An 8,176-nucleotide genomic window follows, 5' to 3' on the forward strand; every position below is an offset into this window, starting at 1 on the left:
TCGAACTCAGAAATCCGCCTGCCTCTGCCTCCCAAGTGCTGGGATTAAAGGCATGCAGCACCACTGCCCGGCTCACTGAACATTTCTTACAGTAAGTAATGTTGTGGGCTCTGGAGTCTACGAAGGCTCAATGATCAAGAAATATATGAACATATATGCCAGCTCCTTCCTTCTGTCCCATCAGGTCTAGGCTGTGTAGTTATTACAATAGATGCTATCCATTTAAAATAACTATGTGAACTGCGATCTACTGCATGGAAGCAGGGCTGACAACTAGTGGATCCATACTATCTTACAGTATTTATGAAGCCAATGGGATCCATCAGAGAACTGTTGCAGTTTTTACAAAGAAAGGGGTATAACTTTTAAAATCTCCCCAGCACTGAAGTTTTGAAAATTAGACTGCATCAGTACACCTGTAGATTCTGCACATGCCTGTTTGTACATCCATTCACTTTCTCAATGAAGGGGTCACAAGTGTGTGTGAGCGGGAAAAGAGGGAGACAAAAATGAAGCACATGTGTAATTCAGACTCTTTGGGGAAGCAGTTTCATTTGCAGGCATTTAATTTAATTCAATTTAATTTAAATTTAAAAGACTTATTTTTAAAAGACTTAATTTAAAAGACTGATGATCCACATAATTTGCACTGCTGCCTCCAAGCCCCTTAGGAATGGTATCTCCAAACTTGTATATCCAACTGCCCATTGTATACCTTAGAACACTTCCCATCATTTGTTACATGTGTTACATTGTTTCAGTTTTTTCCAAAACTATGTGATGAACGTTAATTCCCAACATCAGAAGGTGTGACTTTTAAAATTTCCTCCTTGACAGTTTTATATGTGCACGAAGTTCATTATTGTAACGCTTTACCTTCTAATCTCTTACACACCCCTGTTACTCACCCCCACACATCTCCTTACCCTTATTCATGTGTTTAGGGTTATTTACTTGTTTTGGTTTGCTGGTTGGCTGATTTGTTCCGTTTTGAGACCCGCTGAGTTAAGTGTATAGAAGCCCATGGGTTTGGAACTATCCACTGGGGCCTGGTGAGCTTCTCAGTAAGTGCATAACTAGAAACAGTGACTGTCCCTGGCCCAGAATCTATTGATACAGCCAGTAGTTCATTAGGAGAGTAGGGCTCCATGAGCCCTTCCCCAGTCCATGATTGACTGTTGTTGATAGGCTCAGTTTTGTGTCGGCTCACTGCAGTTACTACAGCCTGTGAGGTCAATGACTTCATTGGCTGTGCCATGCCCAGAAAACATGCCCCGTCTCCAGGTCTTTCATTCCTTTTGTTCCCCCTTTTCTCAACTGATCCTTGAGGCTTGAGGAGGAGGGAGGAGTGTCCTGATTAGAGCCAAACGCTCAAGAATCACTTAGTCTCAGTACCTTGAGCAGCCATGAATCTCTGCCTTGAAAGCAATGAGATGAGACGTGTAAGAAGTGATCAGGTCATGAGGACTCCACACTCTTGGATGGATTCATTGCTTTCTATAAAGGGGTTTGATGGAAAATGTTATCTCTCTCTTTTTTTTTCTTTCTCTCGAATGTCTGCTGTCTGCTATATACGGACATTGTGGTGGTTAGAAAGACAATGGCTCCCATAGGCTCACAGAGAGTGGAACTATTAGGAGATGTGGCCTTACTGGAGTAGATGTGGCATTGTTGAAGGAAGCGTCTCAGTCACTTCCTGCTGCCTGCAGAATGGATGTAGAAATCCTGTTCTTTCTTTAGTACCATGTCTGCCTGTACCATGATTTCCACCATGACAGTACTGGACTAAACCTCTGAACCCGTAAGCCAGCCCCAATTAAATGTTTTCCTCTATAAGAGTTGCTGTAGTCATGGTCTCTTCACAGCAATAGAAACCCTGACTAAGACAGAAATTGGTAGCAGGGACTGGGGTATTCCTGGACAGGCCTGACATGTTTTTATTTGGAGAAATGTGGACTTCGGATTTAAAAAGAAGAGGAATGCTTTAAGTAGAGTTTAATGGGCCATAATAGTAGAAAAATGGAAGACAGTTGTGCCGAGGATGATTTAAGCTGTGGAGCCTTGGCTGGAGGTATTTCAGAGAAGAACAGATGTATGCGGCCTAGGAACTATTCTTGTGATGTTTTGGTGAAGAATGTGGATTCTTTTGCCCTTGTCCAAAAGGTCTGCCTGAAGCTAAAGTAAAGAGACTTTGGATATTTTAAAGAGATTGAAATTTTAATGTGTTTGAATTTATAAAAGACTGTGGGACATACTTATGTTTATTTTTAAATTTAGGCTTATTTATTTTTTAATGTGAGATCTTGGGGCTGGATAAGAAAGTGACAGTATGGCTTAATAATGATATGTGTCTCAAGCTGACAAGGGGTCAGTGGTGCTGTCTAATCTTATGTCACCTTGACAACCAACCACAGTTATCTGAAAGGAAGGAACGGTAACCGAGGAAATTCCCCCATTGCATCTGAGCTTTAAGGCATGTTCCTAATTAGTCATCAATGGGGAAGGACCAGCCCATTGTAGGTGGTTCCATCCCTGGGTTCTATAAGAAAGCAGGCTGAGTAAGCCATGGGAAGCAGGCCAGTAAGCAGCATCCTCCATGGCCTCTGCATCAGCTCCTGCCTCCAAGTTCTTTCTCTGAGTTCCTGTGCTGAATTCCATCAATGATGAACAGTGATATGGAAGTGTAAGTCAAATAAACCCTTTCCTCCTGAACTTCTTTTTGCCCATGATTTGTTTTTGTTTGTGTTTTTTTTTTTCACAGTTATAGAGGACCTAACTAAGACAGATAGGATGTTTCTACCCTCTGGAAGATGCAGTTTTCAAGTTACCATATTAATAACCAACAAAAAATACAGGCTGCATCACAATCTTTGGTTTCCTAGCTTTCAGAACTGTGAGAAATAACAGTGTTGTGTAAGTTTCCCAGCCTGTTCTTGCCATACAGAATCAACCAATATTAATACAAATATAACCTAAATGCATTGACTATTCTTACTCTCAAAAAATATCAATTCTACTCCCCCCAACATTTTCTATTTCAAATAATAAGATTAGTAACACACCATTGCCTAGATAAGAAGCACTCCAATTTCCATTAGCCTCTGCATCTGTTCTGTGTAGTACACACACACACACACACACACACACACACACACACGAGGGGGGTAGAGAGACTTTTCATTCTTTTCTATAACCTGATATTATACTGTATCCTATCTTTTTAAAATTTATTTATTTATTTATTTACATCTCAAATGCTGTCCCCTCCTGGCCCCCCCTTGAAGAGTTCCTCTCCCACCCCTCCCCTTCACCTCTGAGATGGAAGCTCCTCCAAATCCCCTCAACCCTAGGAGTCCAGGTTAGTTGACACTGTTGGTCTCCTGTGGGGTTGCCATATCCTTGAGGGCCTTCTGTCCTTCTCCTAACTCTTCCACAGGGTCCCAGACTTCCTTCTAAAAAAACACAGTGGTTAGAAGCCACAAAATAGGTGGCAGTGCCTTAACTATATGTACTTGGTCGGGCCCAAGGGCCTCTTCCATCCTCATCAAGGGGAATGAATGGGAACCTTCTCTCCTTTCATACAGCACCTGTTTCATAACCTAATTGGTCTAGTCATATCTGCTCTGTCTGAGTCTTCCTAGCATTTGTGGGAAAATATAATTCAATCATTTTAAACTTGACTTAAATAAGCCGTCCCAGTGACACAGTTTAGTGAATCACTATGAAGAACATATGGTGTCAGGAAAAAGGCAGGGTGTGAGTCACTACAGTAGGGTAGTGTGAATCCTGAGCTAAACATCCACATGTCTGTGGACATCTCCATCTCCATGTCTCCATATGTACCATCAGTCCTCTCTCCACCAAAAAATAGGGATTGTTCAACTGAAATTTACAGAGGGATATCCACAGGTGTGTCTTAAATGGTACACACTTGCTCTACTAAACAGACAAGTAACCTCGCCACTGATGTGGTTTATCAACTGGTCCACCAGTGCCAACACCCACTTCTTAAATATTATACATTAGGATCAGTTGATTCTATGTACCATTTTGTAATTTTAGGATACTTTGGTTTGTATTTGGAGATACTTCTCTTGACCACTAGAGAAAACAAAGTGCAGAGTTATTTAGCATAAGCTGAAATAGATTCAAGAGGGTAAAGACTTTAAAATTCAACCCATTGGTAGAACAAAAGGGCATACTTTGCAGATAAATTTCAAACCATGAGATTGTGAATTTTTTTCTAAATTGGTTCACCAAAAATGAATAAAACAAGAAAAAGGGCTTATAGTTTTGTTAGTATTAATGCCCTTGATACAAATTATAGTATGAGATCAAAATAAGCACTTCAGAGGGAAACAAAGTCCATAGTATGGGCTAATTCCTGGATTTCTTATAATTCACTTTATGTAGCTTTTCAATAGTTTTAAGAAAATGTTTGTATATATTTCATGTATGTATGGGTGTGAATGTGATGTATGTACATATGTAGGTTTGTTACATGTATGAAGAGGCCAAGGATGGTGTAGGATATTCTGCTGTATAGCTTTCCACCTTACTCTATTGAGGCAGGATCTCACTGAACTCAGAACAATGTGTTGGGCAGCCATTCCCAATGATCATCCTGTCTCTGCCCATTTCCCAGGGCAGGAATAACAGGCACACAGGGCTAAGCACAGCTTTTTATGTGCATGCTGGGATTTGAACCCAGGGATCTTGCTAGCTTTTATAGTACTAGAAAGTGCTATATACACTACTAGAAGATAAAGAGAATTACCAATCTTACCCATCTGTGAACCCTGTGAGCTACAACAATGACCAGACCAGCAAGACATGCCCACTGGTACAGTAGTGACACAGATATCCTGGAAGTAAACAGGCACTTGCTAATTTAATTTAAAATTCACACTACAAGTTAAAACCTTTACCTCCTACTATTATTATCAGAGCCAAGAGCCTGTGACTAGCCTGGTCATAGGACCTAGAGAAGAACCTATTATATTACTCTGCTAAATGGACAGAGTCTTAAACTGACTCCTGATGACTAATCATTATACTAACAGATAAGTGTATCTATCAACCCTCATGAGAGAGAGGCTTCTTTTTGCAGTGGATAGCAATTAACATATAGACCCACAAGTGGTCAGTGTGTAGAGAATAAAAGAGCATCAATTGCTCAGCTCTGAAATAAACACCTCTATCACACTCCCTCCTCCCAGCGCTTAGTGATTCTGGTAGAACAGAGTGCAGAAAAAATTGTAAGAACCAGAGATGGGGGATGATTGCAAGAAAACTGATTCCAGAACACAACAGGGCAGTTGCATATATGAATTCACAACAGTGCAAACAGCATGCACAAGATCTTTGTAGGCTCAGGCCAGACAAATTTCCTGCATTGAGAAAGGAGAGCAGCACAAAGTTCCACTCCCAGTTGAGAAGCTGTTGTCATTGTGGTCCCTGATGTATAGACCATGGTATAGTGAAGGTCACATATCCAAGAACACATGGGCGTCACAAATTGTTCTTGATGGAGTTTCTTTAAAATGGGAGCAGGGGGAGGGGCACAAAGTTATGTGGCTGTGGAAGAGGAGGTGGATCTGTGAGAAGGGTGAATATGATCAATATCCATTATAAGATATTCTCCAAGAATTCATAGCAAATGAGAAAAGTGTCCTAAAGGCACTACTGCTGCAACAGCTACCAAGGTTGTTAGGATGGAAGGTTTAGTAAAAATAAACTTTTCACTAAAAGGAAAGCAATGTGGCTTTCAAACAGATCTCTGTGTGCTACACTTGAGTGTTTCTCTGAAAAAAAAAAAAAACAGGTATTGAAAATTTAATCCTATGTGACATCGCTGAGGGATGGGAACACAGAATGGTGGCTAGCCACAGGAATAGCACGTTATCAATGAAGCATTGCAAAAGTGGCTCTTTGTGAAAGTGTGGGTTTGGAGGGAATATTGTCTCTCCTTTTTCCTCCTTCTGTCTGTCCTGTTTTCTCCCATGAATGGGAGGCCATCCCAAGAGACCCATCCTTTGTTCTAGGATTTTCCAACTTCAAGGATCATGAGGCAATGAGTTTTTATTTATTATAAATGACCTAGTCTGTAGCAATAGTTTAAAGCAGCTCAAAATGGATAATGATTTGGTGTCTATATGCATTACAAAATGCTAATTAATAACGTAGTAAGGATAGTAAGACAGCCGCGTATGTAATTTGCACATAGGAGTCAGAAATCTGTCCAATGTCTGTAAAAATTGAAATAATTTATAAATAAACTACTTCTTGAGGCTCATTCTGATGTCTAAAGAATGTGTGGTTCTGTGTTCTTGCACATTCAAATTAAAAGCCTGAATATTTAGCACTGCCTTTTGCCTTTGTAGCTCAGTTCTTACTTAAAAGTTGAGTGTTGTCTCTTTTCGAAACCAAAGTTTGAAATGACAAAAGCAATTAGAAAAAGCAACATAAAGTCTGTGGTGAACAATAATGAAACCTGAATTAGGAGAGATTTCACAATTTCAAGTCCTGCTTATTTTCAATGATCTGTTCTGAGTTCAAAATGCTTGTATAATTCTTGGGGCTAAGAAAGAAATAAAAAATTCATTCTTTAATTTACAAAGCACTCCTGATCTTTGATCTAGAGAAAACAGTTTTCTAGAGATTTGTATCAGAGGAATACTGTGGGATTTCTTGTTGTTCTGTTTTTATTATATTTTGGGCCTGGAGAGAGAGTTGTGGTTACAAGTACTGGCTGCTCTTTGAGAGGACCTAGGTTTGGATCTCAGCACCATATAGAGGCTTACAACCATCTATAATTCTGGTTCCAGGGGATCCAATGTTCTCTTCTGAACTCCATGGCCACTAAGCATGCAGTGTGTGTGTGTGTGTGTGTGTGTGCTGTTGTGGTTTGAAGGTGAAATGTCCCCCAAATACTTTGACTATTTGGCCACTAGCTAATGGCATTTATTTGGGAGGCAATAGAATCTTTGGGAGGTTGGGTTTAGCTGGAGGAATTGTGCTGCTGGGAAGTGGGTCTAGCAGATAATACCAGAGTTTTGCTTCCAACCTGAGCAGTCTCCTTCTTGGTTGTTGCCATGTGTGGTAGTTTGAATACACTTGGCCCAGTATTTGGAGGTGTGGCCTTGTTGGAGTAGGTGTGGCCTTGTTGGAGGAAGCGTGTCACTGTTGGGGTGGGCTTTGGAGCTCTGCACAGTGCAGTGCAGAAGTCAGTCTTTTCCTAGTGGCCTTCAGATGAAAATGTAGAATTGTCAGCTCCTCCTGCACCACGCCTGCACCATGGGACGCTGCCATCTCCCCACCTTGATAACGGACTGAATCTCTACACCTGTAAGTCAGCCCCAATTAAATGTCCTAATAAGAGTTGCCTTGGTCATGTTGTCTGTTCACAGCAGTAAAACCCTAGGACACCATGTAACAAGCGACTACTGAATGTTCCTGCTCTTATCCCCACACCCCCCAAAAAACCTAAACTATCCCTTCCATCATGTCCCCTCTATGATAGACTCTATTTTCTCAAACAATGAACTAAAATAAATCTTCCTTTAAGTGTTCCTTGTCAAGTATCCAGCTATAAGAACGAGAAAAGTAATCAATGAAGTAAATTCATTCTGAGAGAGTGTGGTTATTGTTGTGGTGGACTTGACCATGTCACTCATAGGCCTTGAAACTGCTTTGTGGAACCAAGCATCAGGGCACAGGCCTTTGGTCCCAGCAGGTGGAAGACAAAGGCAGGCGATCTCTGAGTTTGAGGCCAGCCAGGTCTACCTAGGGAGGTTCAACAAGACAACAACAAACAGCCTTGTGGGAGGAATGCTGAGAAGCCTGGGCGTATGAGGCACAGAAGCCCTGGGCTGTAGTAAGTGACTGCAGTAACTCTGGTGGATGTGCAGAAGAGCAGAACAATATAAAGGGAGACAGAGAAAAAGAAATAAAAGTTCTTATAAATTAAGAAAAAACTGTACCCAGGTCCCAAGGGGGAACAAGGACTCTACTGAGAGTTGTACTAAAGGCTATGCCCTCCCACGTCAATCATTAATGAACAAAGTGCCCCACAGGCTTGCCTATATGCTAATCTAGTAGAGGGATTTTCTCAATTGGAATTTTTTCTTCTCAGATGACCCAGCCTCACAGTAAACTAGCATTAAAAAAAAAAAAA

The 8,176-nt window shown here is 41.0% G+C and overlaps 1 long non-coding RNA gene and 1 other non-coding gene across 2 annotated transcripts in view; one reads left to right on the forward strand and one right to left on the reverse strand.

Annotated features, from left to right (window-relative positions):
• The window catches only part of LOC116093738, a 47,285-nt gene that overhangs the window by 1,101 nt on the left and 38,008 nt on the right, over positions 1-8,176 (forward strand). The window lies entirely within an intron of this gene.
• LOC116094610 lies at positions 3,458-3,587 on the reverse strand. Its single transcript, XR_004120229.1, has one exon. It is a non-coding gene; the product is annotated as a U6atac minor spliceosomal RNA (small nuclear RNA).

Source organism: Mastomys coucha, unplaced genomic scaffold (genome assembly GCF_008632895.1).
Source record: "Mastomys coucha isolate ucsf_1 unplaced genomic scaffold, UCSF_Mcou_1 pScaffold16, whole genome shotgun sequence".
In the NCBI taxonomy this organism is placed as follows: Eukaryota; Metazoa; Chordata; class Mammalia; order Rodentia; family Muridae; genus Mastomys; species Mastomys coucha.